Genomic DNA, 25,672 nt, shown 5'->3' on the forward strand with positions numbered 1-25,672 from the left:
CGGTCTGCTTCTCGAAGGTAGTAGCACTTAAAGGGCCCTGTGAAGGTCATGAGGACTCATATGTGGGAAGGCAGAAGCAGACAGAAGAAACTGGATGACTGGAGCTGTGGCAATGTGGATAGAATGAGAGTTCCTGTGGCCAGGATTCTCACCTGGCCGTGGTTGACTAGCTCACTGCATACAGGTGGGCAATGTGTTGCTCCTGACTCTATATAAAGAGCTCCGCCCAGTGCTCTGGGCAACAGGGTGGCAGGGCTGCAAGGCTGCAGGAGAGCAGAGCAGAGGCTGGAGTGGTGGCAGCGCTGAGGACAGAGGCCCAGAGGATGGCTGTGCGGGACAGCTGTGCAGGCAGAGGGGCCAAGAGGCAGAGACCAGCTTGCTGCCTGCAGACTCACTCTGAGTGGACGGGATTCTCATGACTGACCTGGCACCTGGAAATAAAGTTGGGTATAACCCTTTCACCCCAAGAATGTTTTGCTGTCAATTTCTTTGGTCACATTGAATCCATAGTGAACTTGCCTGGGGCTGAAACCCATTGGTGAGACAGGCAACAACTGAGACTGGAGCTGTGGTTCCAGCCACTGAGGATGAAGCAGAGGCAGAGACAAAGCAACGAGATCGGCCTGTGTGTCTGCAAGACTTTCTGCTGGAGAGGCTGGGGAAGGTGGGTATTGTAAGGCCCACCCATGGTCCTTTTGGTTAACTCATTTGAGTAGAGCTGGTTTGAGTATAGCCAGGATGACCACTTGGTGGCAATGGATCTCCTCAGGCTTGAGGGTTATTATAATTTGTTGTAATTTTTGTTATTTGTATATTATGGAATGTAGATTATGGAATTTAGTTACAGAGTTCCAGCTTCCTTGCACAGGGAACATTGCAGAAGACTGAGGGCAAACAGGTTGAGAGGCAAGAATCCTGGAGGGATAAAATGAAGGTCCCTGTGCCCAGGATTCTCCCCTGGCCCTGGCTGGCTGGCTCACTACACACATGTGGGCAGTGTGTCCTTATTGACTCTGTATAAGGAGCCCTGCCCAGAGCTCTGGGCGACACGGTAGCACAGCTGCAGAGGCTGCAGGAGAGCAGAGGCTGGAGTGGTGGCAGTGCTGAGGACAGAGACTGGGATGGCTGCAGGGGCAGAGAGGCCCAGAGGCAGAGACCAGCTTACTGTATGCAGACTCGCTCTGAGTGGACGGGATTCTAGTGACTGACCTGCCACCTGGAAATAAAGTGGATATAACCCTTTCACCCCAAGAACGTTCTACTGTCATTTCTTTGGTCACATTGAATCCATAGTGAACTTGCTGGGGGCTGAAACCCATTGGCAGGACAATTTACGTAAGGAAATGGCCTCAGAAAGATACAGTGATTCCTTCTGTAGCAATTTAATCACATTTGGGATGATCAGTATAGAGCTATCTCCCTCTTCCCCAGAGCGGCTTTGGTCACATTTCTGAGTAATGAAGCTACTGGGTCTCCAGCGGGGACGATAAGAGGCTTTTCTAGAAACCCTATTTAAGAACAGAGTTCATGAAACACGCCAGTGATGTGCCACTTCTGGGTGAAGATGGCTAAAAGTGGGTGTTCTTTCTTTGTAGTGACCCTCTGTCCTCGCTGACTGAATGGAGGGGACATCTTCCCAGAAGCAGGAGCCTGAGTCTCTGCATTATACTGGAAGGCTGCCCAGCCACAGATGCCCACACTGGACTGCGACATGAGTGAGCAAAATATTTTTATTGTGTTCAGTTGCTTAGAATTCAAGGCTTACTTATCATAGCATATCTAATATTACCTTAATGCAATCTGTAATGTGGAAATAACATTTATTAATTGCTTTTTATATACCCACGATTGGGTTAGGAAATTTCACATGCACTGTATCATTTCACTGTGGATACAATCTTGAAATTTAGTTAATTTTGTAGGCAAAGAACCTGAAACATAGAAAGATGACATGTTTTTTGTTTGGTTTTTTTATAAGACTGCACAGCTAGTAAGAGGCCAAGAAACCTGGTCTCTTTGACTTCAGAAATCATGCTGTCCCTCTTTCCAAAAGTTAATAATTTTATTCTTTAACGATAATCTGGCTTACACAAAGAATGCTAGAAATAGCTGAGAACAAAAGCCAGTGATCCTCAATATTCATTTGATTCCCTTCCTGAATTGTCTTGGTTTGTTGCTCCTTTTTTTAATGAATTTAACCATTCTCTGCTCATTGATCCTTGGCTGCAGATTCTGACTTGAATCCCCAGCAGGGACCTTGTTAGATATGTTCTTCGTGGTCTTCTCTGTGGTCTTACCCTCCTGGGTGTAAGCACAGAAAACAATGAGTATGAGAATCCCTGTGTGCCGCTCTGGCTGTCTAGGAACTATACTTGCCAGGACAGCCCTGATTCGCCTTCCTTCCCACCAGGGAATGAGAACGATGCTGTTATTATGACCGTATTTCCAAGGTGTTTCACAATGCCTGTGTCATATTGCATTGCCAGGCTCTTAAGGAATGCAGTATACATTTTTAGGCCTAGTAGTAAAGTATAAGGCAGCGTACAATAGAACACTTAAATTATGGAGGGGACAGCATCATCCCGAGGGTCTCAAAGGAGAGCTTGCGGAAGAGCGATGACTGCTCAGTGCAATCCTTGAAAGCAGTAATGCGATCTCAAGTCTGTGTTTTTCAAAAATTGGAAAGGAAAATGTTTTGTTTTTCTAAATGGGCGTGTGTGTTTTTACCTGCTCTGCCAGACTGAGAGCTCCTCCGGGCAAGATCGCCAAGGCTTCCTCTTCCTTTGTTTCCCACCTCACACCAGGCTGCTGATGTACCTGTATTAAAATGCCCATAAATTCTTGTGGTTCTTATTAGTCCTTGGAGGGTATACTAACTTTTCCCATAGATGCCAGTGAGATAAGTAAAGACCATAAAAAGAGATACGTACATATGTTGGGATTAAGTATGCAGAATGACTCCCAAATGAATAATATAGGTATTTAAGTTAGATTCATTGTACATCATCAGTGTACAGGCATTAAGATGCGCATTGGAGTTGCATTTAGTAGAAGACAGGGTTCTGGCCTTCAGGAAGATTGTGTACTAGTGGGGAAAGTGAGCCTTGACAGAAGCAAAATTCAGGTGTAATGAAGAGGTACAAAATTGTTTATGGCCTGTAGCTAGTCATGATACATTTCACAAACAAAAGCTTTTCCATCAAGATAACTTCAGGCTCATATGGCTTCTCTAGCAAATTCTACCAAATAGTTAAGGAAGAAATATTATATCAAATACTCCTGATAAAAGAAAAACAGCATTCCGTTTGTTTCCTGAATCCACTGTAACTTGGAGAGCAAGACAAGGATATTACTACAAAGAAACACTAACGGCCAATCTAACTCAAGTGTTTGCATTTCTGAAATATCTAATTTGGGCATGACATGTTGCCCTTTTGATATATGACAGCATTCTGCTTATGCATATTTTGTTAAATATTTTGTTCATCTGTTCATGACAAATATTTTCCCATTTGAGATTGGGAATGAGAAGAGTACCCTCTTGCCACTTTTACTTACCCGTGGGAGTTTAGCCAGGGCAGTAAAGCAAGAAGGACAAATAAAAGTTAAAAGAATTGAAATAAGGAAATAAAACTGCTCTCATTTGCTAATGATAGGATTTTATATGTAGAAGATCTGAGAGGATATACAGGTAAATTAATAAAATTAAAAAGGGGGTTTAGGCTTAGGTTGTTAGATAAAAGATCAACAAAGTAAGAGGCAATTAGCTTTTATGTATAATAGCACATGGAAAATAAAGTTTAAGAAGTTTCTACTTAAAATTAGAAAATAAATTTGTAGGAATAAATCTAAGCAAAGATGTGCAAGACCTTTATATAGAAAATTTGGGAGAAATTAATGAAAACTGAAGTAAATGGAGACATAGTCTATGTCCATAGACTGGAAGACTCAATATAATGAAGCCATTCTTCCTAAACATATCTATAGATTCAGTGTGATCCCCCTCAAAATCCAGTGGTCTGTGTGACTGTGTGCAGAATTATTCTGTTTATATGGCATAGTAAGGGATCCAGAATAGCCAACATATCTTTGAAAAAGAGAACTTGCTCTGCTAAACAAAGATTTCTTTTAAAGCTACATAATTTATATAATATAGTAGTTAAAGAATAGAGAGAGAGTCGATGGAATAGACTAGAAATCCCATAAACAAACACATGCACAGATAGTCAAATGGAACAGACTAGAGATCCCATAAACAGACACACACACATACACATGTTAGAGCACTTGATTTACGGTGCTGCGACAATTGAATATCCATGTGGAAAAAAGAAACTTGACACCAACCTCAAGCCATATGCAGAACCTATTCTAGGTAAATTCAAAACCTGAACATGAAAGCCAAAAGCAATCAAATTTCTTGAGGAAAATTTAGAAGAATAATTTTTTCAGAGTAGATAATGTTGTTGTTTTTTTTCTTTTTAAACTAAACAAAAAAATCATAAACCATAAAAAAACTTGATAATTAGAATACATTAAAATTTTAAACTTTTGCTTATCCATAATCTCCATTTAAAGAGTAAAAAATAAAATTCCAGGGTGAGAAAAATATTTGCAATACATGTACCTAAGAAATTTTATCTAGAAAATTTAAAAAGATCTACAAATTAATAAGACAACCCAGTGAAAAAACAGGCAAGATACTAAAACAGACTAGTTATTTATGCAATTGAAATGTCTACCAAGAGATATGTGTGTGTTCATAACTGTTTTATTCATAATAGCCAACAACTAAGATTCACCAGCAAAAAAAAAAAAGTGAATACTGTATTCCAGTGAAAAGAAATGAAACAAAGCAACACATAGCAAGCAATATGGATGTCTTCCGCCAGTATGTTGAAGACAAGACACTAGACCTAAAAGAATGCAACCCGCGACATTCCATTCATGTAAAGGTCAAAGGCAGAATTAAACTGAAATGATTAAGAACATATAATTAGATGCTAAAAGTAGAAAGGAAAACAAGGAAGTGATTACCATAAAATCAGATATGGCTGTTAGTTGCGAGGGACATGCTTGTGATCAGCAAAAAGTATTCAGGCAGCTTTTGGAATTGGAAATGTTCTATTTCTTGATCTGGGTGGGAGTTAGGTGGATATTTTACAATAATTCATTAAGCTGTGCATTTATTTTTATATGCTTTTCTGGGTGTGCGGTGCATTTCACAAGCAAAGCAAAAAAAAATGGCTAAAAAATTTACATCTTCAGCTCATATCATTTTCCTGAGCTTCTGATTTTATATATTTAAAGGCAAATAGACATCTCCACTAATATGCTCCATGGGCACTTCAAATTCACATACCTCTTAACATCTCTCACACCTTGCCCTAATGTTCACTTCTTATTACTTAACTGCCTTCATACTCATCACTGCAGTAGCTGATCTCTGTTGCTTCAGCAGCCTCTCACTGTTACTCTTTCCTCCTCTCTGGGCTTGCCTTTCTCTCTTCTATCTTCCATGCTGTTGTCAGAGTTCGCTTGTAAAATACTTAATCTGATCATGTCCGCCCCCTCATTAAACTTGCATTGGCTTATGCCAGCTTACACAAATCATCTTTAGCCTTTCACTGTAGGCTTATTAATTATGTTCTCTTATAGTTCATCTTCTGAAACAGCATCTAATTTACTAGGTTCAGGTATTAAAGACAAAACAGTGCCTTCAACTGTTCCTCTCTCCTACCTGCCGCCCTTCTCTTGAACCATCCCCCAGACTACTCATGTTAGCTTACGTTAGCCTTTCAGTGCATTAGGGGCACCTGTGTATACCTCTGCATGGCTTTGTAGTAATCTCTGCTCTGAGCTCCAGGGAATATGACAGAGTAAGTACTCAATCACTATGTAATGAATATTTTTGACTGAATGAATTCAGAGCTAGTAAGTGTCACTTGTGAGGAGAAGGTTCAAGAGACTACATTGTCCCATCTGCTGCAGGCCTTGAAAGCTGATAGAGTGTTTGAAATGGAGAGAATGTCACGAACACAGGAGCAGAGACAGAAATTCGAGTGGTTCCACAGGAAAGAGTGCGTTGTTCAGTATTTATAAGTTTAAGCCTCATGTTGGAAGATTGATTTAAAAAAAAATCTGTGTCTGCAGTTAGGCTATTCAACATTCAATTTGACTGGAGCTTGATGGGAGGCATTATTTTCCATTGATTATTTTTATTCAATCCATGACAGAAAGTTACATTCCTGAACTGACTGCAAAATCATAAATATTTAAATCCAAGTTATTTGCCATGCATAGAAATAACCAAGGCATGAGAGCTAACTTGCATGTTTGGTGTTTTGATTATTGATTTTTACAACTCTAATCTAAATTCTATACCAATTCATTGAAGTGGCTTAGAGGAAATTGTTGTTTTAATAGTGAGGCACATGGTCATCTTATATATGTAGGTTCAAAGAACAAGCAGTCTAGAAAAGAATAGTAGATGGTCACCATATATGCACAGGTTCAAGGAACAAGAAATTTCTTAGGATCTGAGCTGTCATGTATTTCAGTCTTATAAATATCTGAGAATAAAACGGTCTCAGAGGGTCAAGTGACATACGCATAGTCATGTATCTAATTAGAGCCAGAACTCCTGACACCCTGAAAGGTCAGGGCTCTTTCTTATAGTTTTATAAGAATTGTAATACACACATCAGTGATTCAGGATCTTAGCTCATATAGGGAAGACAGGGACAGCCCCCTGTTCTTTGATTTACCTGGTACAGATACACAGACTGTTATGTAAGTGAGTAGTAATAATAATATCAGGAAGAGCTTTTACTTGTTGATCATCTTTCTGCCAGGCTATGTTACAGGCCCTTTACCTACCATATCTCTGGGCCTCAACAACAAGTGGGTGATGTAAGAATATTTTATGAATGAGAGTCCTGAGTGTCAGAGTAATTAAGCAGCTTGTCCCAGGTCTGTCACATAGCTTATGTGATTTCTCTGATCTGTTAACAGTTATTTCAGAATAACCTCATGCAAGCTGGGCCCCTCCAAATGAGAGTCCATTGTATACTGGTATGAATTTGACTGAGTATCACCATTTCAGTCTCAATGGGTCTTGCTACTAAGTATGAGCTTTTTGCTTATTTACTTTGATGGAGGACTAGAACTTCAAGAATTAAAACATGGAGAGTTATGAAATTCATTCATTTATTAACAAACATTTATGATATGTCTACAGTCTTAAAGATTCTGAGCTAGACTTTGAAGTCACATAACAAGAGGCAGAATGTCAAAGAAACAACATGATTCAAACAAGACACGCCACACTCTAGTTCTGGGATCTTGGGCAAACCATGGATTGCCTGTATTTCAGTTTCTTTTTCTGGTCTTGGGAATAGCTTTGTGTCCTGAAGATATTGTGTAGACCATGGTTCTCACCCAGGGGTGATTTTGTCCACTAGGGGATGTTTGGCAACGTCTGAAGGCAGTTTAGGTTGTTACAAGTAGAGGGTAGATGCTGCCACAGTGAATAGGATAGCTCCAAATAATGAAGTGCCCAGCCAAAATGTCAATAGTGCTGAGGTTTAGAAACCATGACCTAGAACGTGTGCACTAATATCCGTGTAACAGGGGTGATGTGTCCACCGCAGCTGTCACTCTGGGAGCTTTCCAGTGATCCTTGCCAGTGCCTCTGTGAAAGGGGTCATTCCCACAGAAGCCCGCCACCTTCCCTGTGGACGCTTACCCCAGAAGCCAGGGTCATTGAAAGCGTGTTGTCTGTAGATGCGGTGGTGGGCGTCAGCAGGGAGTGGGTCTTGGCTGGAGAAGTGCCGCTCTGAGCCTGCTTGCTCTCACCTCCCCGGTCCTCGTAGTGGAAGATTCTTCTTCCTCTGTTACTGAACCAAAGGTTCATCCCCTCCTGTCCAAGTTAACCTTCTACCTCTTCCCACACCTTGTCTACTCAGTCTTCCTGGTCTTTGAGAGAAAAGAACAAACAAAAAAAAACCCAAAACCACTCCTGCCAGCAAAACGAAAGCAGTGCATTGTGTAAACATCCATAGGAAGCTGCCTTTTGGCCTTTTAGGCCAGGGGCTTCTCACTTTAATCCTAAGTGACTAACACCCAGTGAGGGGCTGTGGTGGGGAGACAAAAGCTGTCTGGAACTAGACAGAGTGTGTGTGGGGGTAAGGAGTGTGCACACAAAGTCACACAGTCGTGACCATGAAACAAAACAGGAACGCATGGATTAGGGTGCTTGTTGGGGCCTGACACACAGACTCACTCAGCCAATCCACTTCCTGGTTTCCTGCGCTCGGAGAGGAGAACGCGCTCTCTCAGAAGTGCTCAAAGTGTGGCTGTCATGATCATTGGGTGGTGGGCTGGACGAAGTTCACAGCTTTTGGTCACTAGATCTGCCAGTGTGACTGATCAGGCGCCCTGTGGCTAATGTCCATGGAGAACCTACTGTGTGCCGAGCATGGACATGGGTTATTTCATCTCCACTTCTTACAAGCCCTGAGGTAAGGGTACTGTCACTACCTTCAAGGCACCCTAGGGTGCTGCAGTTAGGAGAGGTCAGGTGACTGTCCCTGCCTGGACCACCGGCAGGTGGAGCCGGGGCTTCATCTGAGGCCGCCTGACACAGGTGACAGCCTTCACCACGAGGCTTCACCAGGTTCTTTAATTCGGTCCCCAGGCCAGTTTTCTATTTTTAAATGAAAGGGGCATGCCAACATTTATATAAAACAAGATTTAAAGCAAGTACTTGAGGCAAGGAAAAATTGCATGACTGTAATAGATGGCTTAAGATTCTTCTGTATTAGTAAGTAGTATCGAGTAGGAATTTTTAAGAATTTGTGCTTTCAACAAAATTCAAGGTATAATCATTTGACATTATTTATAAAAGTGATTAATTCTTTACTTAGCCTTTTTTGAATTCCACTTTTTTGTATAAGATTTTTTTTGCCACTAATGAGTAATAAATTAGTTAAGATCACTGTTACTTAAAATATATGAAGTTTCTGTTGATTATTAATTTTCAAATGGAGTATCATTTCAGGTAGGGTGGGGGTTCTGAGATCATGACTCTTAAAGTGCAGCTAGCAGAGTCTGTATTTAGAATTATAAAATCTTGCCAGTGTTGCTATAGTTTTATGTTGTCAGTTTCCCTCCACGGAGAGCAGAGTGTCTCCGGCTGTGCCTCCACGGCCAAGGCACAGAGCTGACTCATTCCTCCTGAGAGCTGGTTATGAAACTCCCTTCCCAAGTCCCTATTCCCTAGCTTAAAATTGGCTGTGGTGAGCATATTTACACCACAGAAAGCGGCAGCCTCTACAAATGAAGGAGCTGGTTGTTAAACATTTACCAGGAACACCACTGGACACAGTGAGGGGAGAGGGACTGGGGGGGGGGGGGCTGACACGTAGCCCTTGCCCTGCTCCCTTGTCACTTGCCCAGCATCCAGGAACAGTATCAGTATCCGCGTGTGGCGTAGTGTGAAAAATGTTGAGCAGCACTGAACTGCTGTGCTTAATGGTGCGGTGGAAAGAAAATAGGATTAAATCACCAAAGAGCTGTGCAGTCTTAGAAATGTGTTTGTCTATTTGTTTCTCAGTTCCTTCATGTACACAGTAGAATAAAGTTGCTATTTTAATGATCATAGGGTAAATGTGACAATTGGGCTGTGACCTCCTAGCCACCTTGTTCTGTTTTCTTCCTTAGGCTTTGGTAGATATAGTAGTAGACCGGTACTAGCTGTGTGTTTCATAAAGGAACTCCCCTCATTCATTCTTCAAGGCCCAGAGGAATGAATAATACTGACAAGAGTTAACATTGTTCAGCATGAGCAGATAGATGCTGCTAGCTCTTTAGCGCAGTTGTGTAGGGCAGCTGGGTTAAGGTGAAGCTTTGTTTCTTGCTCCTGCTGCTCACACTTCCTGTAACATCAGCCATTGAACTGGGTCCTGATCCTTGGCTTTTTCCATCCTGGCCACTCACTCCTTTTCAGACCTCTAACAAAGACCCCTGCCTTACGTGACTTTGAGCCTCGACTCTGCGTCAAAAACCCCAAAAATAAAAAAAAAAAAAAGACAGATGTGCATTACAAGGCAATTAAACAAAAAAGTATTATTGTATTTTTTCTTTAAATATAATAGTCATACAAAAATATCAATCTGTTACTACCATCTGAAGACATTCACTCTGAAAGTTATATTTTCATTCAGATTTATTATATCCATGCTGTTTTATTAAAAAAAGAAACCACAACCTGGAATCCATAAACCTAAAAATATCTATGATTCTCCTCTTTTTCTCCCTCACCTTTTAACATACGGTCTCTCAGTAAGTGCTGGGGATTGTACCAATGTGATGTGTCTTTTCATATACAACATCATTAACAGCGTTATACACAGAAGTAATACTAGTGTAACTCCTTTCAGGTTCCCGGACTGGATTCCTCTGTGTGCATGCGCATGCATGCGTTTTGCGTGTGTATTGTTTTCCCACACGTGATTCCAAGAAACTCTTCAACACTAGCGGGGTGTTGGGGAACTTAATTCCGATGCTCTCTGCCCACAGGTGGCACCAGATTCCCCCGGCTAAGGGCTCCGTCCTACAAGACTGCCCTGCACTCCCGACTCCAGACACTGATCGCAAGCCTCAGGCTTACCTGTGCTCTGACTTACCAGTTACAGATTGGAGGTTCCAATGACATCCTGCTTAGGTTCAGTTAATTTTCTAGAGCAGCTCACAGACCTCAGGAAAACACATTTACCACTTTAATAAAGGGTACAGCCAGATGAAGGAATACATAGGGCAAGGTCCCAAATAAAGGAGTGGCCCTCATGAAGCTCAGTGGCCCTTGGGAACATCCTGGTTCCCAAGCTTAGATGCTCTCTGGCAGAAAAGCAGGATCCGAGAGAGCGATAATCTCTTCTCAGGGGTTTTTGTGAGGGCTTCGTTGCATAGTCATGATTGACTAAATTATTGGCCATTGGCTGATTCAGCCTCCTGCCCCTGCCCTTGGGTGGAGGTCCAAAAGTCCATGACAAGACACCCATTTCACCTTAAGACTCAGTGGTGTTTTCAGCAACTGTGGATGAAGACCAAATATACCTGGAAGTATATATTTGGTCATCTGAATGACCAAACATATATTTCTTATGACTCTTTATATCACAACCTCTAACTGTATTTCACATTTATCCACTTCTTTCCGCACCATTATTTCTTACTTTGTTTGGTTCAGTAGCTTCCTTAATCATCTCATCGTTTTCATTCTTGTTTCAAAGAGTTAATTTCAGTTTTCAAGAATTAGTTTTATTTTATTGTTCTGAAGAATTAATTTTTGTTTTTTACAGTCATTAGAGTAGTCTTTCTATGTGTAAATCACACTGTGTCATTCCCCTTGAAAGTACTTCCCAAAAGCTTCCCATTGCACCTAGAGTGAAATCTAGATTCTTTTCAAATGTCTTAAAAGACTCAGTATGGTCTGAACCTGCCTTCCTCTCCTCCTCTTCCTCTTCCTCATTCTTTTCCAGCCACTTCACCCAGGGCCTTTGCACTTCCTGTTTTGTCTGCCTGGAACATTAACTCTGATTTTTGCACATGGCTTCTCCTTTCCAGGTCTCAGTTCTAATGTCCCTTTCACAGGAAGACCTTTTCTGTTCATCAGATCAAAGTAGCTTCCAAGCCACTTGTTATCAAATCACTCTGGTTTATTTTCTTCTATGCACAGATCACATTTTAAAACTGTCTTTTAAAAAATGTTTTCTTTATTATTCTTTTTTCTGGAAAATAAAATGCAGGAGAATCATGACTTTGCCTAACTTATTATTTTCTTTATCCAGTGTTTCAAATGATTCTTGCCTTTGTAAAATCAGTCTCCAACAAATATGTATGCAATGAGTGAATGAATGAATAACTGAGATTGTAGTTAGAATTCCTTCTTGCATTTTCTTTTCTCACTTTCTAAAATGTTAAGCTAGCATTTCTTAAACCTGAAAAAATGCCCACAGGACCCCTCCTTCCCCCACCAAGTGTTGATTTGTACATGAACAAATGTGAAATGCATTCAAGTTCCTCATGCTTATAATTCTTATATGGATCTAAAATCAAAACTTATTTATTACAAAATGTGTACAGACAAATCTACAACAAATGTCATTCAAATTGATAATACTGATTTAATGCAATAGATGGTGTGGGTAAAATTGCAGTATTTCCAGAATCTCTTGCCTGGCCTTAGTGCATCTCCGTATCAGTAGGTGTTTCCAAGGGGTGCAGAGAATCAGTCCATCTCCAAGTCAGTAGGTTATTAAATGGGGAACTGAGGGCCTATCTGGACCTGCGAGGTTGGGTGGGGTCCCTTTTTGCAGCCAGGTTATGAGAGACACAGGCGAGCAGAAGTGGATGTCTGCTTGTAAGCAGTAAACGGGTTTCTCCCACTTAATTTCTCTCTTTGACTGATTTCAGTTTCAAAGGTAATTTGCCCCAGGCTGGGAGACAGATTCCATCCCACCTCCCTGGAGTTACATATATTTATTCGGAATGATTGTGAGGAACCAGAAACACACTTAGGTATTTTCTTTTCTCATTATCATTTTTCAGTGAAATCCTACTAACTAGATGAAGTGTGACCTTTAACCTAAAGCACATGAGGCCAGTGGAATCATGTCTCAGGCTTGTTTTTAAGGAGATGCTCATTCAGGTATTCCAGTATAGGCTTACAATGAGTTGGAACATACTGTTCCCTACAATTCCAGGGAGACGTTTCCAGGAGAAAAGTAGTCAGAGGCAGGGATGAAACTTAACTTTTTAGGAGTCTGCAAGTGACAGCAAAGGTCGTACTTGAGACTAGGGGCTTGGAGGTGGAGTCCAGTGGTGAGCAGATGGGTTCTGAGAGAAGGTCACCCATATGGTGATGGAATGCCTTCGAGGGGCATGCTGTGAGCTTTTCCTCATGACTCAACCAGCCTCTCCTGAAACACTAGAAAATTGCTCATTGTTTGGTGAGATTGGGTTCCTTGAAGAAGGTGGGGAGGGGCAGAGGTCTGCACGGGAGTGTCACAAAGGGCTGGAAAAGGCAGATGCACAGGTAGAGATTGCCTGGCAAGGCTCTGGATCCACATTCAGGACATTAAATTTATTTAGTTCTCCAAATGATATCCTCTTTATAGATGGTACCAAACTCCCATCTCACTAAGTACAGCATCCTACACACCATATATAATTAAACACAATGTCTCATATATATATGTGTGCTTTTGTATATTTGCATATTTATATACTTATTTCTCTAAAACTTGATGTTTGAATGAATAAAAAAGTACAAGTAATTTAAAATTAAAAATTTCTAACAAATTTATCAATATCACAAAATCCAATATCCTACACTTGCGAATTTACAGAGACTTGTGGCTATGTGAACACATTGCTAGGGACACCTTCACCCCCATTTAGGACTTCGGAAGAGCTCAGTGAGAATGAGGACCCTGAAATGTAAGCTTCATTGGTTTCACAGTGTATTGATTATTTATAGCTGTGTAACAACTTGCTTCCCCCCCCACCACTAAATGTAGCTGCTTAAAAAAAAATATTTGTTATCTCACACAGTTTCTGAGGGTCTGTTGGTACTAAGTTGCAAAGCCTATTTGAACCCTGGACTGTTAGATTCCAAAATCCATATTCTTATCCATAACCTCTACAGCCTTCGCCACATCCAGTTCAATACCCCCCTTCCTGGCAAAAGCATACCAGCACTTGACCTAATTTCTGCCTCCTTTATGGAGTCTCACTCAATTCTCTGTGATGACTGGGGTTTTCCTTCCTCTAAACTCCAATTAAAGTCTACCTTTCTCCCATTTAGCATATTTCTCACAAGATCATAATGGTTTGACTCTCTGCAAGGTGGACTCTAAGTTGCATGGCTTCAGGGATCATTTTTTTCTGTCCCCAAATCCACAGTAGCTGGCAAAGCCCTGCCATGAGGTAAACCCCAGTAAATGTCTGTTGCATAAGATGCACTATCCTGCATTTGGAGAGGCAGGGATCATCTCTAAGGCCATATAGCCATTGGATTTCTGGAAGATTAGCATTTAGTTAATGACCATAGCAAATCGCTGGGCCCACAGGGACTCAGCTGCCTTCTGGTGAAATTCATTTTGCCTAGAAAAAGGCATGTGGGACAAGTTAACCCTCAGCGAAGCAGTGTCCATATGCTGCCTACCGTATATGGAGAGCAGCCACATTCAGAAGATTGATACTGCGCTCAGAACTGCTTTATTCCAATAAAACCTGTAAAATAGAAAAGTTGTGTCAAGTGCGTTGCACCCACGGGCAGCCAGAGCCCCAAGGTGGCTGCCCACTGCATCCTGGACACAGCGATGTCACTCATTCAGCAGGTGGGTCTCAGGGGGTAGAACGGGTAGACATGTTAGGAGGCTCCAGTTTCTGTTATTCCACAAGAGCACCCATCTTTCCCAGATGCCAAATGTACCCCCTTTAACAATTTTCCTTCTTTCTGGAAATTGACACACTCTGTGTGGAAGTAAGAACACAAAAAGGGACATTTCAGACATTCTACTGCAGGTGCCTGTCACCTTGAGCAGAAGGCTTTGCTTTCTTCTCCTGCACCCACTTCACTTCCTGCATGCCTGCTCTTTCTCTTACAGTTCTCTTGCTCTCCACTGCCCAGGGGAATTCTACCCATCGTCTCGTAGAATCTTAACTCAAATTCAGCTGTCTCCAGGCTGCCCTCCCGAATCACGGTCGCTTTTTCCTTTTCTGGAATTCCAGTGGTCTTTGCTGTTTGGTGTTTAGTATAGACCATGCCGCTCAGACTTTCGTGTGCATACACATCAGCTGGGGTAGTTGTTAGACCACAGATTCTAACTCAGCAGGTCTTGACCGCCCTGAGAGCCTGCGTTCCCAACAAGCCTCAGATGACGTCCTTACTGCTGATCATGGCACACGCCTTGAGTAACAAGGGTACAGACGTCTGGGTTTCAATGGTTTTCCTCCTCTCCTTTTCTCCTCTTCTGTTCTTCCCACTTTCTTATTGGGCTTCTCTATTTTATACTTAGTGCTGTGTGCTGTCATTTGGAGGTAAAAAACCACCTCTATAACTTTGTATTTTTATGTGAATTTTTTTCATTTAATTTACTTGTGTATTTGTACTTTAATTCATATTTAGATTATGATATTTTCCTTCTGCCTCAACCGATTGTAGTGTCCTTGAGAGTGACAAATGCCTACAATCTTAGGCAGTATTTTTAGTAAAAAGAGCAGGTACGCTGAGGTTAACGGATATGAGTGTAAGTCCCAGTTCTCCCTCTCACTCATTACCCCTGAGATGTGGGCAACGTCCTTAGCGTCCGAGCCGTGGTATGGTCACGGGAGAAACGGGTGTGAGGGTTGCTGTGTGCATGGAACAAGGTGCTTGCAAAGTGTCTGGCACAGGAGGGTTTGGCGCCCCTGGCCCTGAGACCTGTGCACTCCGTCCCCTCCTGCTGGGAGTGATTGGCTCCAGACACCCAGGGAGCTCCAGCCCTGGGTGAGTAGGGCAGTGTCAGGGGAGTGGGTGCCTCACGGAATTTGATTTCCTTCTGCCCTGGTTCTCATTTTGAAATTTTAATTAAAAGAATTAATGGTATGCTGGCAAATCTTTATATATTTTTGTTTTAAAATTTTATTTAAGACAATGCTTTGAAATTCCCATTTTAAATTATGAGGAAAGATGGTTGATATGATAACAAAACTTTAAGAAAACCATGCATTTCACCTATTGTGGAAAAAAAAAAGAGCTAGTATTTGTTTTACCGCCAATGAATTTACCACACTCACTCAAGTCTGGTGCAGTTTCAACTCCTTCAAAAAATTCTATTATCACTTGAGTTTGCTTTTCATTTGAGAAGAATGAAATAGTCATTGGGAAGGATTTAAAACCTCAGAGAGCTATAGTGGGACCTGGAACAGGACCCTGATATGCTATAGAAAAGCAAAACTGATTTTTGTCTGGTTTTCTAACAACTTGCTGCGAGAGCTTCGTAAGATTTACCTTTAATGTATCTAGGCTCTTTCCTCGTTATAAAATGAATGGGTCAGACTAAATGATCCATAAGATCCTTTTTTTGCTCTTAAAAAGCAAACTATGATTTTTATTAATTTAGTACAAGTACTGGGGAAATGAAAACTTCAGTCAAGCAAAACAATTTCTTAATAAGTTTTAGAAATGAATAGTGTAAATGAGGTCATAGGAAGAAATGTTTAAAACGCTTGCAAGAACACTTCAAGTCATATGAATCTCTTGAAGAGCATGGATTTAGGTACAGAAATTGATTTGCTAATCGCAATCCATTCTTAAGTGTTCATCAGTATATGCTAAAGAACAAGCTTTCCTTAAATTGAGTCCCTGTAGATTCTTGACATGTCTTCAAAAAAAAAAAAAAGACCTATCTACAATTTATTTTGTTGTTTTGCTTTTCGTATTTTATTGTTTTTTTGTTGTATTTTGTACATTGTATGTTTTATATGTGGTTGTATTTTGTATGTTGTAGTTTGTGTTTTGTCGTTTTGCTAATGCAGCTTGTGACAAACCAGTATCACACAGCAGTTCCAGGCACAGGCACTGCTGCCAGATTTTGGGGTTCAACTCTGGCTCTGCCACAGCTTGTGGGACCTTGGGAAAGATATTCAGCCCTTCGGTAAAAGCAACTTCATAACTAGTAAGGCAGTGATGAGGATTAATGAATACTATATTTTGAATGTTGCTTGGTGTATAGTAGATGTTCAATAAGCATTATGCTATTCTGAAGGTTCATTTTAGTAATTTGCTCTGTGATCTGTAATCTTCTACTAAACGACAGTCTTATATTGACACAAGGCTTATCCTTCAAGTGTCCACAGCCTGTTCAAATTGCTTACATTACTGCCATTTTCATTGAGAGGTCACGCCATGTGTTGGGAAGAAAGGGGACATGGAGACAAGCAAGTGTCACTTTGTCAAGTCACCTCTATCACGGATCTTGCTATCTTCATAGATAAGATGGTGGGGCGGATCGGGTCATTACTAGAGCTGCTTGACTGGGGGCTCATAGTCTTTGGAGAGCTGATATGTATGGAAAGTTGCTTGCAAAATATTGTGCACAGGTGCATTTTTGAGAGCAAGGTCTTTGTCATTCGTCAGACTCTCTGGTGGGTCCATGATGAGTCAAGAGCCTCTTGTCTCGACGAGCTTCAGCTTCCCTTTGGATCCCAGGTCCCACAGCTATAGGACATTGGAGTTTTGGTAAAATCTCTCGGGGGAGCAGATTTTCAGGGGAATTTGATAACTGGAGCCATTTCCTGGTGAAATAGAAAACCATGTTTTGACAGTTCCCTCTGGCAATAGTAAGAATAAAAAAAAAATAGAGTATAGATTTTCAACTGACAGATGACCCAGCTTATCCCTCTATTTCAGTGAGACAAATGCTACCTACTCAGTTCTTTAGGAACATTTACATACCATTAGGATTCTTATTACAGATTTAGACCTGTTACTGTATATGATTACCTTAATATTTTTGGGTGTCATTGCTGATTTTGCTAATAATACAGAAGAGTGCCTAATTTTTTTGCCTGAGTCCCACCACTGATCACTCTATATTAACCAGGTACAGTTCCCTTGATTGTGCTATGCCTGAATCCTTTCTCTGGAGGGATCTGGGGAGAGAGATCTTATGAATCAGGACTGGGTTCTTGGCCAAAGAGCAGAGAATTTGAGACCCAGTTTGAGGCTGGAAAAGAGGATAAGGCTATTTTTAAAGGAAGCAGGGGAAAGTACTTCTGAAAAGAGTGGTAACACCAAATCCAGAGGAGGTAGGCTTGATGTTAGGATCTAGAAATAAAGAGATTGAAGCTAGATGACAGTATCAATCAGGATCAAATGATATAGTCTGCACCATGGGATCCAGTCATGTAATTAGAGGGTTGGAACTTCCAGTCCCAGACCTCTGGGAAGGGGGAAAATGGCTGGAGATTGAATTCAGTCACCAATGGCTAATGATTTAATCAGTCATGTCTATGTAATGAAGCCTTCACAAAAATCCAGAAGGCCAGAGTTCAGAGATCTTTGGGGTCAGTGAGCACACGGGGATTCTGGGAGTGGTGTGCACAGATGGAAACTCGGTGCTCCTTCTGTTGTACCTTGTCCTATGTATCTCTTCTACCTGGCTGTTCTTGAGTTACATCCTTTTATAATGAACTAGTAAGCATGCTTTATTTTGTTTTTTTTTCCTGATTTCTGTGAGCTGCTGTGGCAAATTAAACCCTAGGTAGGGGTCACGGGAACCTCTATAGCCAGTTGGTCAGAAGCACAGGTAACGACCTGGATTGGGGACTGGCTTCTGAAGTGGTACGGGAAGCAGGGAAAGGCAGTCTTACAGGACTGACACCGTAACCCGGGAGACCCGAAGCTGTCTCCGAGTGGACAGTGTCAGAACTGACTGAATTGCTTGGTAAGGGACAAGCATCAGAGAGGTCCAGAAGAATGGCACGCGGCCCAGCTCAGGCTGGTCAGGAAAAGTCTTAGAGGAGTTGAACTTGACCTTAGTCTTGAAGAGTGGGAATTGTCTAGATAAAAAAGAGTAGGGTAGGGAAGGGCTTTCCAGGTAGAAGAGGTAGATGTTCAAAATCTAAAAATAAAGAAACAATTCAAGTTCATTGCAATGCAAGATTATGTGTCAATATGGTGGGAACAGGGGATTCTTTACCTGAGGCTCCTTCCCGGGTGGCCCCTCCAAGCATCCTCACCAGCTGGTCATGCTACTTCAGGGCTTATTTTTCTCCATTGGCTGCTTTGTAGAGGTTTGGCCATTGAACCATCTTACGCCTTCCATGTAGGGCTGACCTCGACACCGCAAAGACTCACAAATTAAATGATTAAACAGCATTTACTACTCACTGTATGTAAAGATTCTAGGTCTGAACATATCATTTCAGTTGTAAGAGATATGCTGGGAAGGGTAGAAAGAACACAAAATCTAGGGCCAGACAACTTGAGAAAAAAATCCTTACTTTTCCATAACCTAAGTGTGTGATGCTGGGCAAACCACTTAAATGTTTTAAGTCTCAGTTTCCTGCAAAGTTATGATTACCAGTATTAACTACATTGTGGGATTATTGAGAAAAGTAAATGAGATGAAGGGTGCAGATAGGGAAGAGCAGGATGTACTAATGCTGAGTGTCAGCATTACGTAGCACACACAAAGCTTTGCATGTGTGGAGAGCAGTTCAGGATAAATCTGAGTTTTTGGGAGGAAAGTATCTTGAAGAACTTTTTGAAGAAGGCGAGAGAGACAGCTTATTGGAAATGAAGTAGGAGGTGATTTCAAGAGTGTACAATGAGCCCCTGGTGCCAGTGGACAGGGCAAGTGGGTTTTGAGATACACCCACTTGAACAGATGGAGCAGAGGCAAGTGGGGGACAGTGAGAGGAGGTGTGTGCGGGAGGTGGTGACAGAGTGCTGAAAGCCGGGGTGTGTGGGCTGCCCAGGGGGGAAATGCAGTGGGTTGCGAGAGCAGCAGGATCATGAACTTGTGAACGTGCAGGGCAGGACATAATCCTGGGGAGACTGAATCTCACATACTCATCCCACTGGTGAGGAATCTGGCCCCTGAGAGGCTAAGTCCTTTGCTCCTCGTCACAGCCATGGCCAGTTGCGGAACTGAAATTCCATCTTAGGAGTCCTAGCTTTTAGTTTCATTGTTGTTAACATTTTCCTCAAGGCAAAACATGAGTCTCTATTCAATTCTGATTATAATAACTTCAGAGAATAAATTTAACACAGGAAGACATCTATAAATGCATTGCTTATAGTAAACCCTGTTTGTTTTAACCCTCCAACATTTACATATATCAGGAATCTTTCTACCTCCTCCAACAAATTATTTTTTCAGTAATTCATTTATTCATTGATTCAGACATACGTTTATTAGGGTTATTATCACAGAAAGCAGTGGGGATCCAAGGATGAACAGGTGCCTCTCCTTAGCCTAAAGCTGCTCCTCATCTCACGTAGAAGCCAGGCAGGCACATGCAGCCCTGTGCAGTGAGCGTGCCCAAGGGGAGGGGCAATCCCTTTTCAAAGCTGAGGGAGGCTGTCTCATTTGATGATCCTTGAACCAGTTCTTAGATGAAAACTAAGAGTTTGCCCGGTAGAGGCAGGGGGAGAGGCAGGTGAAGGGTAATGACTGCTTCAGGTAAGTGACATGTAAAAGTCTCCTCTGCAAGGCAGACAAACTCTTGCCCTAACAACATTTGATAACATAATGATGATGATAAGGTGCAACACTGATGAGAGTTCTGGGGAAATGCTTTTAAGTCTCAACCAAGTAAAAGATGACTTAATGAAAAGGCTAAATGACAAACATTTTTAAATCCAGAAAAAATGATCTCCTGTAGCATCAGGAAGAAATTAATTATTGTGTGGAGTCACCTCCCCTTTATGAAACCCTGGCAGATGGGCTTCTGCTTGGGACTTTTTCTGTTCTAGGCAGAGGAGGAACAATTTCGTAGGATGAGTTCTTTTCTCATGTGTTAAACTTTGGCAGCTTGGGCTCCACACATGCAGAGTTTGGTGTCACAACAATGACATTGTTTCTGTAAAACTGAAGTATTTATTGAGCCATGGGGACACAATGATGAATAAGACTGACCTCTGCCCCCAGGAATGCACAGCCAGGTGGGGAAGACAGACGGGTGTGAAGCACACCCAGCTAGTGGGATGTGTATTGTAGGCTTAGAAGACAGCAGAGGGTCTAAAGTGGCTTGTGTTCCTAAGGTGGAATCTTGAGAATGATTAGGGATCAGTTAGGTAATGGGAGAAAACTCTTCCTCCTAGAAGAAATAAAAACGTCTTGGAATTCTGGGCTAGTGTGAGATTTTCAGAGAACCTGGATGGGAGGATGAAGTATTAGGGGCAACTGAGGCAGGAAGAGGATAGTCCCCAGAATCCTTCTAGGCCTCGAGGAGTTGAACTTTATCTTACAAGGTTAGGAAAGCTGTTGAAAAATTTTGAGCAGAGAGTAATCAGAATAGGTTTCAGTTTTACAAGAATTATTCTATCCACTGTCCAGGGGAAGAAATGGGGATGGGCAAGACTAAAGGGAGGGAGACCAGTTGTCTAGATGTCGCCACAACCTTGGCACCAGATGAAGATGGATGGAGTTAAGATGTAAAAATTGTAGGATTTTGTCATCAACTGTGTGAAGGGTAGGAGGGCAAGGGAAGGGTTGTCTGGGTAGATAGTCATGCTGCTGAATATGATTAGTAATATGGGAGTGAAGCTAGTTGGGAGTGCTGGTGTGTGTGTGTAGTTTGTGTGTGATAAACAGTTCTAGGTTTCTGGATTTGAGGTGCCTGTGTGTCCTCCAGGTTAATATGTTCTGTAGAAAGTTGGATTACAGAGGGCACGTTAGGTCTGGCGCGAGAAGAGGTATGTGGGTTTAAGATGAAAATATTTGAGTGTCACCAGCACATAAGGAGGAGTTGGAAGTGGAGAGGGAGGGTGAGGGAGCTGTCCAATCACAAATGATCAGAGGCTGGGGGCTGGATTAAATGACTTCTCTATTTGGAATGATAAAGCAGAAACTTAAGATCTTCATTGTTGACACAGCCCTAATGTGTTTTCCCAACAGGCAGGCAACAAAGTTTAGCTGCCAGGAGCTACATTTATCCTGTAAATAAATTCTTTCAAAGTAAGAAATTTTTGGCTCTCACTCTGGGACTCACAGTTGCTCAGCTTCCAACAGCTGCTAGTTGGTAGTCAGGATTACATTTGGGCCAATATTTTCACACTAGTACTTTTGAGTGAAATGGTTTGCGACCATAGAAGGGAGTGAGTAATCTCCAATCCTCACAACCTGTCACCTGTTTTGATCTGCATGCATTTGGAAGTTTGATCTCTTATTTCTTATGAAACAAATTGGGATTTTACCTTTTGAAAAGGAAGCAACTAGAAACCAAATAACTTTTCTCTCTACATCAGTGTATTAGAGTTCTTTCAAGAAACTGACCACTAGGATACATATGGAGAGCGGAAGAAATTTATTTATAAGGAATTTGCTCACACAATTATGGACAAGCCCCATGATTTGTCATCTATAAGTTGGAGACCCGGAGAAGCTGGTTGTGTAATTCAGTTCAAGTCCAGAAACCTGAGAACCAGCAGCATCAATTGCAGGGAAAATTGATGGCCCAGCTCAAGCAGTCAAGCAGAAAGGCTAAATTAAATTCTTCCTTCCTCCACCTATTTTTGTTCTATTTTGGCCCTCAAAGGACTGGATGGTGCCCACCCACATTGGGAAGAGCAAACCACCTTCTGAGTCCACTGATTCAAATGCTTATTTCATCCAGAAAACATCCTCACAGAAACATCCAGAAATAATGTTTAGCCAAGTATCTGGGCATTCTGTGATCTTGTCAAGTCGACACACAAAATTAACCTCCACACTCAGAAATAAAAGGCAGAGGAGTGTTTGAGATTCCTACCCTGTCTTCGTCTTTCCATTTTCCTTCCTCTCCACCACACCTGTCTATGATTCACTGAATGTTAATACAACACCTGTTTTGTTCTAGCACAATGGTGGGGGATTAGACAAATAGAACACAGCCCTGGCCCTTGAGTGGGGTGGTCTGCTAGGAGAGATGGTAATAGGCAAATGCATGTTGGGAAATGTGCAGGAAGTTATGACAGGGAAGAGAAGAAGATTTCTGGGGCCTGTGGTAGGTGGTTACTTTCGTGTGCCCAGTGAACTCTCTTACCGTGCTCCTTATGTGACCCCGCTTACACTGACTCCGGGCCTGTCCATGTGAATAGCTTTGAGCAGATGGACATTGACTAGTATGATGTCAACAGAGACTTACATAAGGACTTAAAGACCTCTCCAGTGGGTCTTCTTGGAAAGCTCCTTTTTGTGACCTGGTCACTGTTCTGTGAGAAAGGCTCAAGAACTGCATGAAGAGGTCCTCTTTGGAAGGTTGAGGCCCTTATGCTGTAGACACAGTTGAGCTCCAACCTAGTGGCTAATACCAACTGCCAGTCGTGTGAACGAGGCTGTTTGTATCATCCAGGCAATGCTGTGTGAGCAGAAGACTCATTGGTTAACAAACAGTCATGAGACATAATAATTTGATATTTTCAGCTACTGAGTTTTGGATGGGTTTGCTGCTACTGGGTAACTGAGACAGGGCTCATGACTTCCTGGCGATGGCTCCCCCAGTCACTGAAGCCTTCCGACTGCTCCTCCGCCCTTAGCTGCCATTGGGGGCAGAATGGGGCATTCCCCCCTCCCACCTCAATTCATGGGGCTGCAGCCCGGACCCCAGTACCTCACAGTGTGACTACATGTACTAGGACCTTTAATAAATAATGATTAAGTTAAAAAAAGGCATTAGATGATCCAATCTGAATGGCGTCCTCACAAGAGTCACCAAGTATGTATGCAAGCAGGCCTTGTGAGGACGCAGTGGGAAGGTGGCCATCTGCAAGCCAGGGGTAGAGGACTTAGGAGAAGCTAAGCCTTGCCCACACCTTGATCTTGTGCTTCTAGCCTCCAGACTGAAAGATAATAAATGCTGTGTTTTAAGCCACACAAGTCTTTGGTATTTTGGTCCAGCAGTCCTACCAAATTGATACACCCACTGCAGCTAACTAACCATCACCAAATCATACCAGTTCTGTTTGTTAATCTCCTAGTTATTCACCTACTTCCTGCATTTTGTCATCCACATTTCGAAGTTCCTGATTTTCTTCCTGGGCTCCTGCAACAGCCACATCACTGCTTTCCTTCTTTTCTTCCTCCCTTGATGAAGTTACTCTCCCCACATCTTTTAGATCAGGATTTCTTGACCTTGTCACTTTGACACTTTGTACCAAGTGATCCTTTGTTGTAATAGGGAGACGTTTCCCGTGCACTTTGGGACATTTAGCAGCACACCCCACCTCCTTGCACTCCCTGCCCGGGGCACCACCACTGTCATGACTCCACATCTATCCCCAGACATTGCCAAGTACCCCCTGAGGTCAGAATCACCTCCAGGTGAGATAGACTGCCTAAAACTGTACCTAAAACCCAATTCTTTCATTTCTTTGCTCAAAACCCCTTTGCTGATTACCCATTATCTTTGGTATATTTCCCAGATGAGTCCCACCTGCCAGGGAAATGAAAGTGAAGGGTGGTGGAATGAGGCTATGCCTGCCCCTCCCTTTATTCTGATCCAGAATCTGGTTAATCTGTCTCCCAGGCAGAGGATGTCAAATCTAAAGAAAGGTGCTTCATGAAAAAATATAAGCATTCTTCTTTTTGTTATTTTAATCTGAATCACATTCCCTCTTACCTGCAGAAGACATGACCTATCTTTCCAGTTTGTAACATTGCTAATAGATATGACTTATCAGGCTCTTGCTATGTGCCAGACACTATGGGTTCAGAGTTTTAGAGGAATTAACACATTTAATCCTCACAAAAGCCCTGGGAACGTGACCCTATTTTTAATCCTGTTTTACTGGTGAGGAAATTTAAATTGCATTACTTAAACTAATATCACAACCAACCCAGGCCAGAGGCTGGAGTTGAACCCAGATCAACTACCTCTGGAGCCATGATTTTCGCCACGCTACATAATGTGGACAAAGCACTGAAGACAGAAAACATGTTTGTGGGCTAGGTCTGCTGCTAACTAGCTCTGTGTTCTTGGCTGAGCTGATATATCAATAATGTTTGGGAACTGTATTGTGTGTGTGTAGGTGAGAGAGGGCCTGGGAGTGTGAGCCTGCTGGGACATGTAGTCTGTGCCTAGTACTTAGATGAATTAGTCCATTTAATTACTTTCAGAGTAGTTGTTTTCATCTCAGTTTAATTTCTGTGCAACCGAGGCTCGAAGAGAAGTTGTAGCTTATCAAGTGTCACACAGCTAGTGAATGACAGTTGTCATTCAACCCTGGATCCATTTGGTTCTGAAATCTGGGCTGAGATGCATTACTTAACCTTCGTGTGACATTTTTAAGTTTCTCAGCTGTATTAGATGCTTCAAAGTAGGTAAGTGTCAAACCCTAATCATGTAAAAAAAATTCTGCAGGTGTTTCTGTTCTTTCTGCAATGAGATACCGCAGGGATGATAGCGTAACACCTTAGCACCCCCATGCAGGGTTTCCCCTGAGGGTCGATATAGCAAAAAGGGAGGCAGATACAGGAGCCTGCAGTATTCACGGTGGCACACACACACACACACACATGCACACACAGATGTGTGCGCTCATGTGCCATCCAAAAAGTCTTCAGATAATGTAAAGGGCTTGGGAAAATTACTTTGTGTTAGTAGTACCTGGAGAAAAGAATTTGGACATTTATGGAAACAACTGTACAAGAAAACCCATGGGAAATTAGTCTCCATAGTAAGTAGAAATTACCTTGACATGATTGCTAACTTTATAATTATTTTAAAGTTCAATGAAAAATTCAGAAATAAAAAGAACATGACATAATTGAGATATTTAAAAAATTAGTTTTGAACCCATGAAAGTTGTTAACATGTCAGAAACCCACAACTGTTTACATAGACAGGCCTCTGGGACTCTCATTCAATCTGAGTAAAGAAAAGGATCATGTAAGTCATTTTTGTTTGTTAGCGG

This window comes from Manis pentadactyla, chromosome 2 (genome assembly GCF_030020395.1).
Source record: "Manis pentadactyla isolate mManPen7 chromosome 2, mManPen7.hap1, whole genome shotgun sequence".
Lineage (NCBI taxonomy): Eukaryota > Metazoa > Chordata > Mammalia > Pholidota > Manidae > Manis > Manis pentadactyla.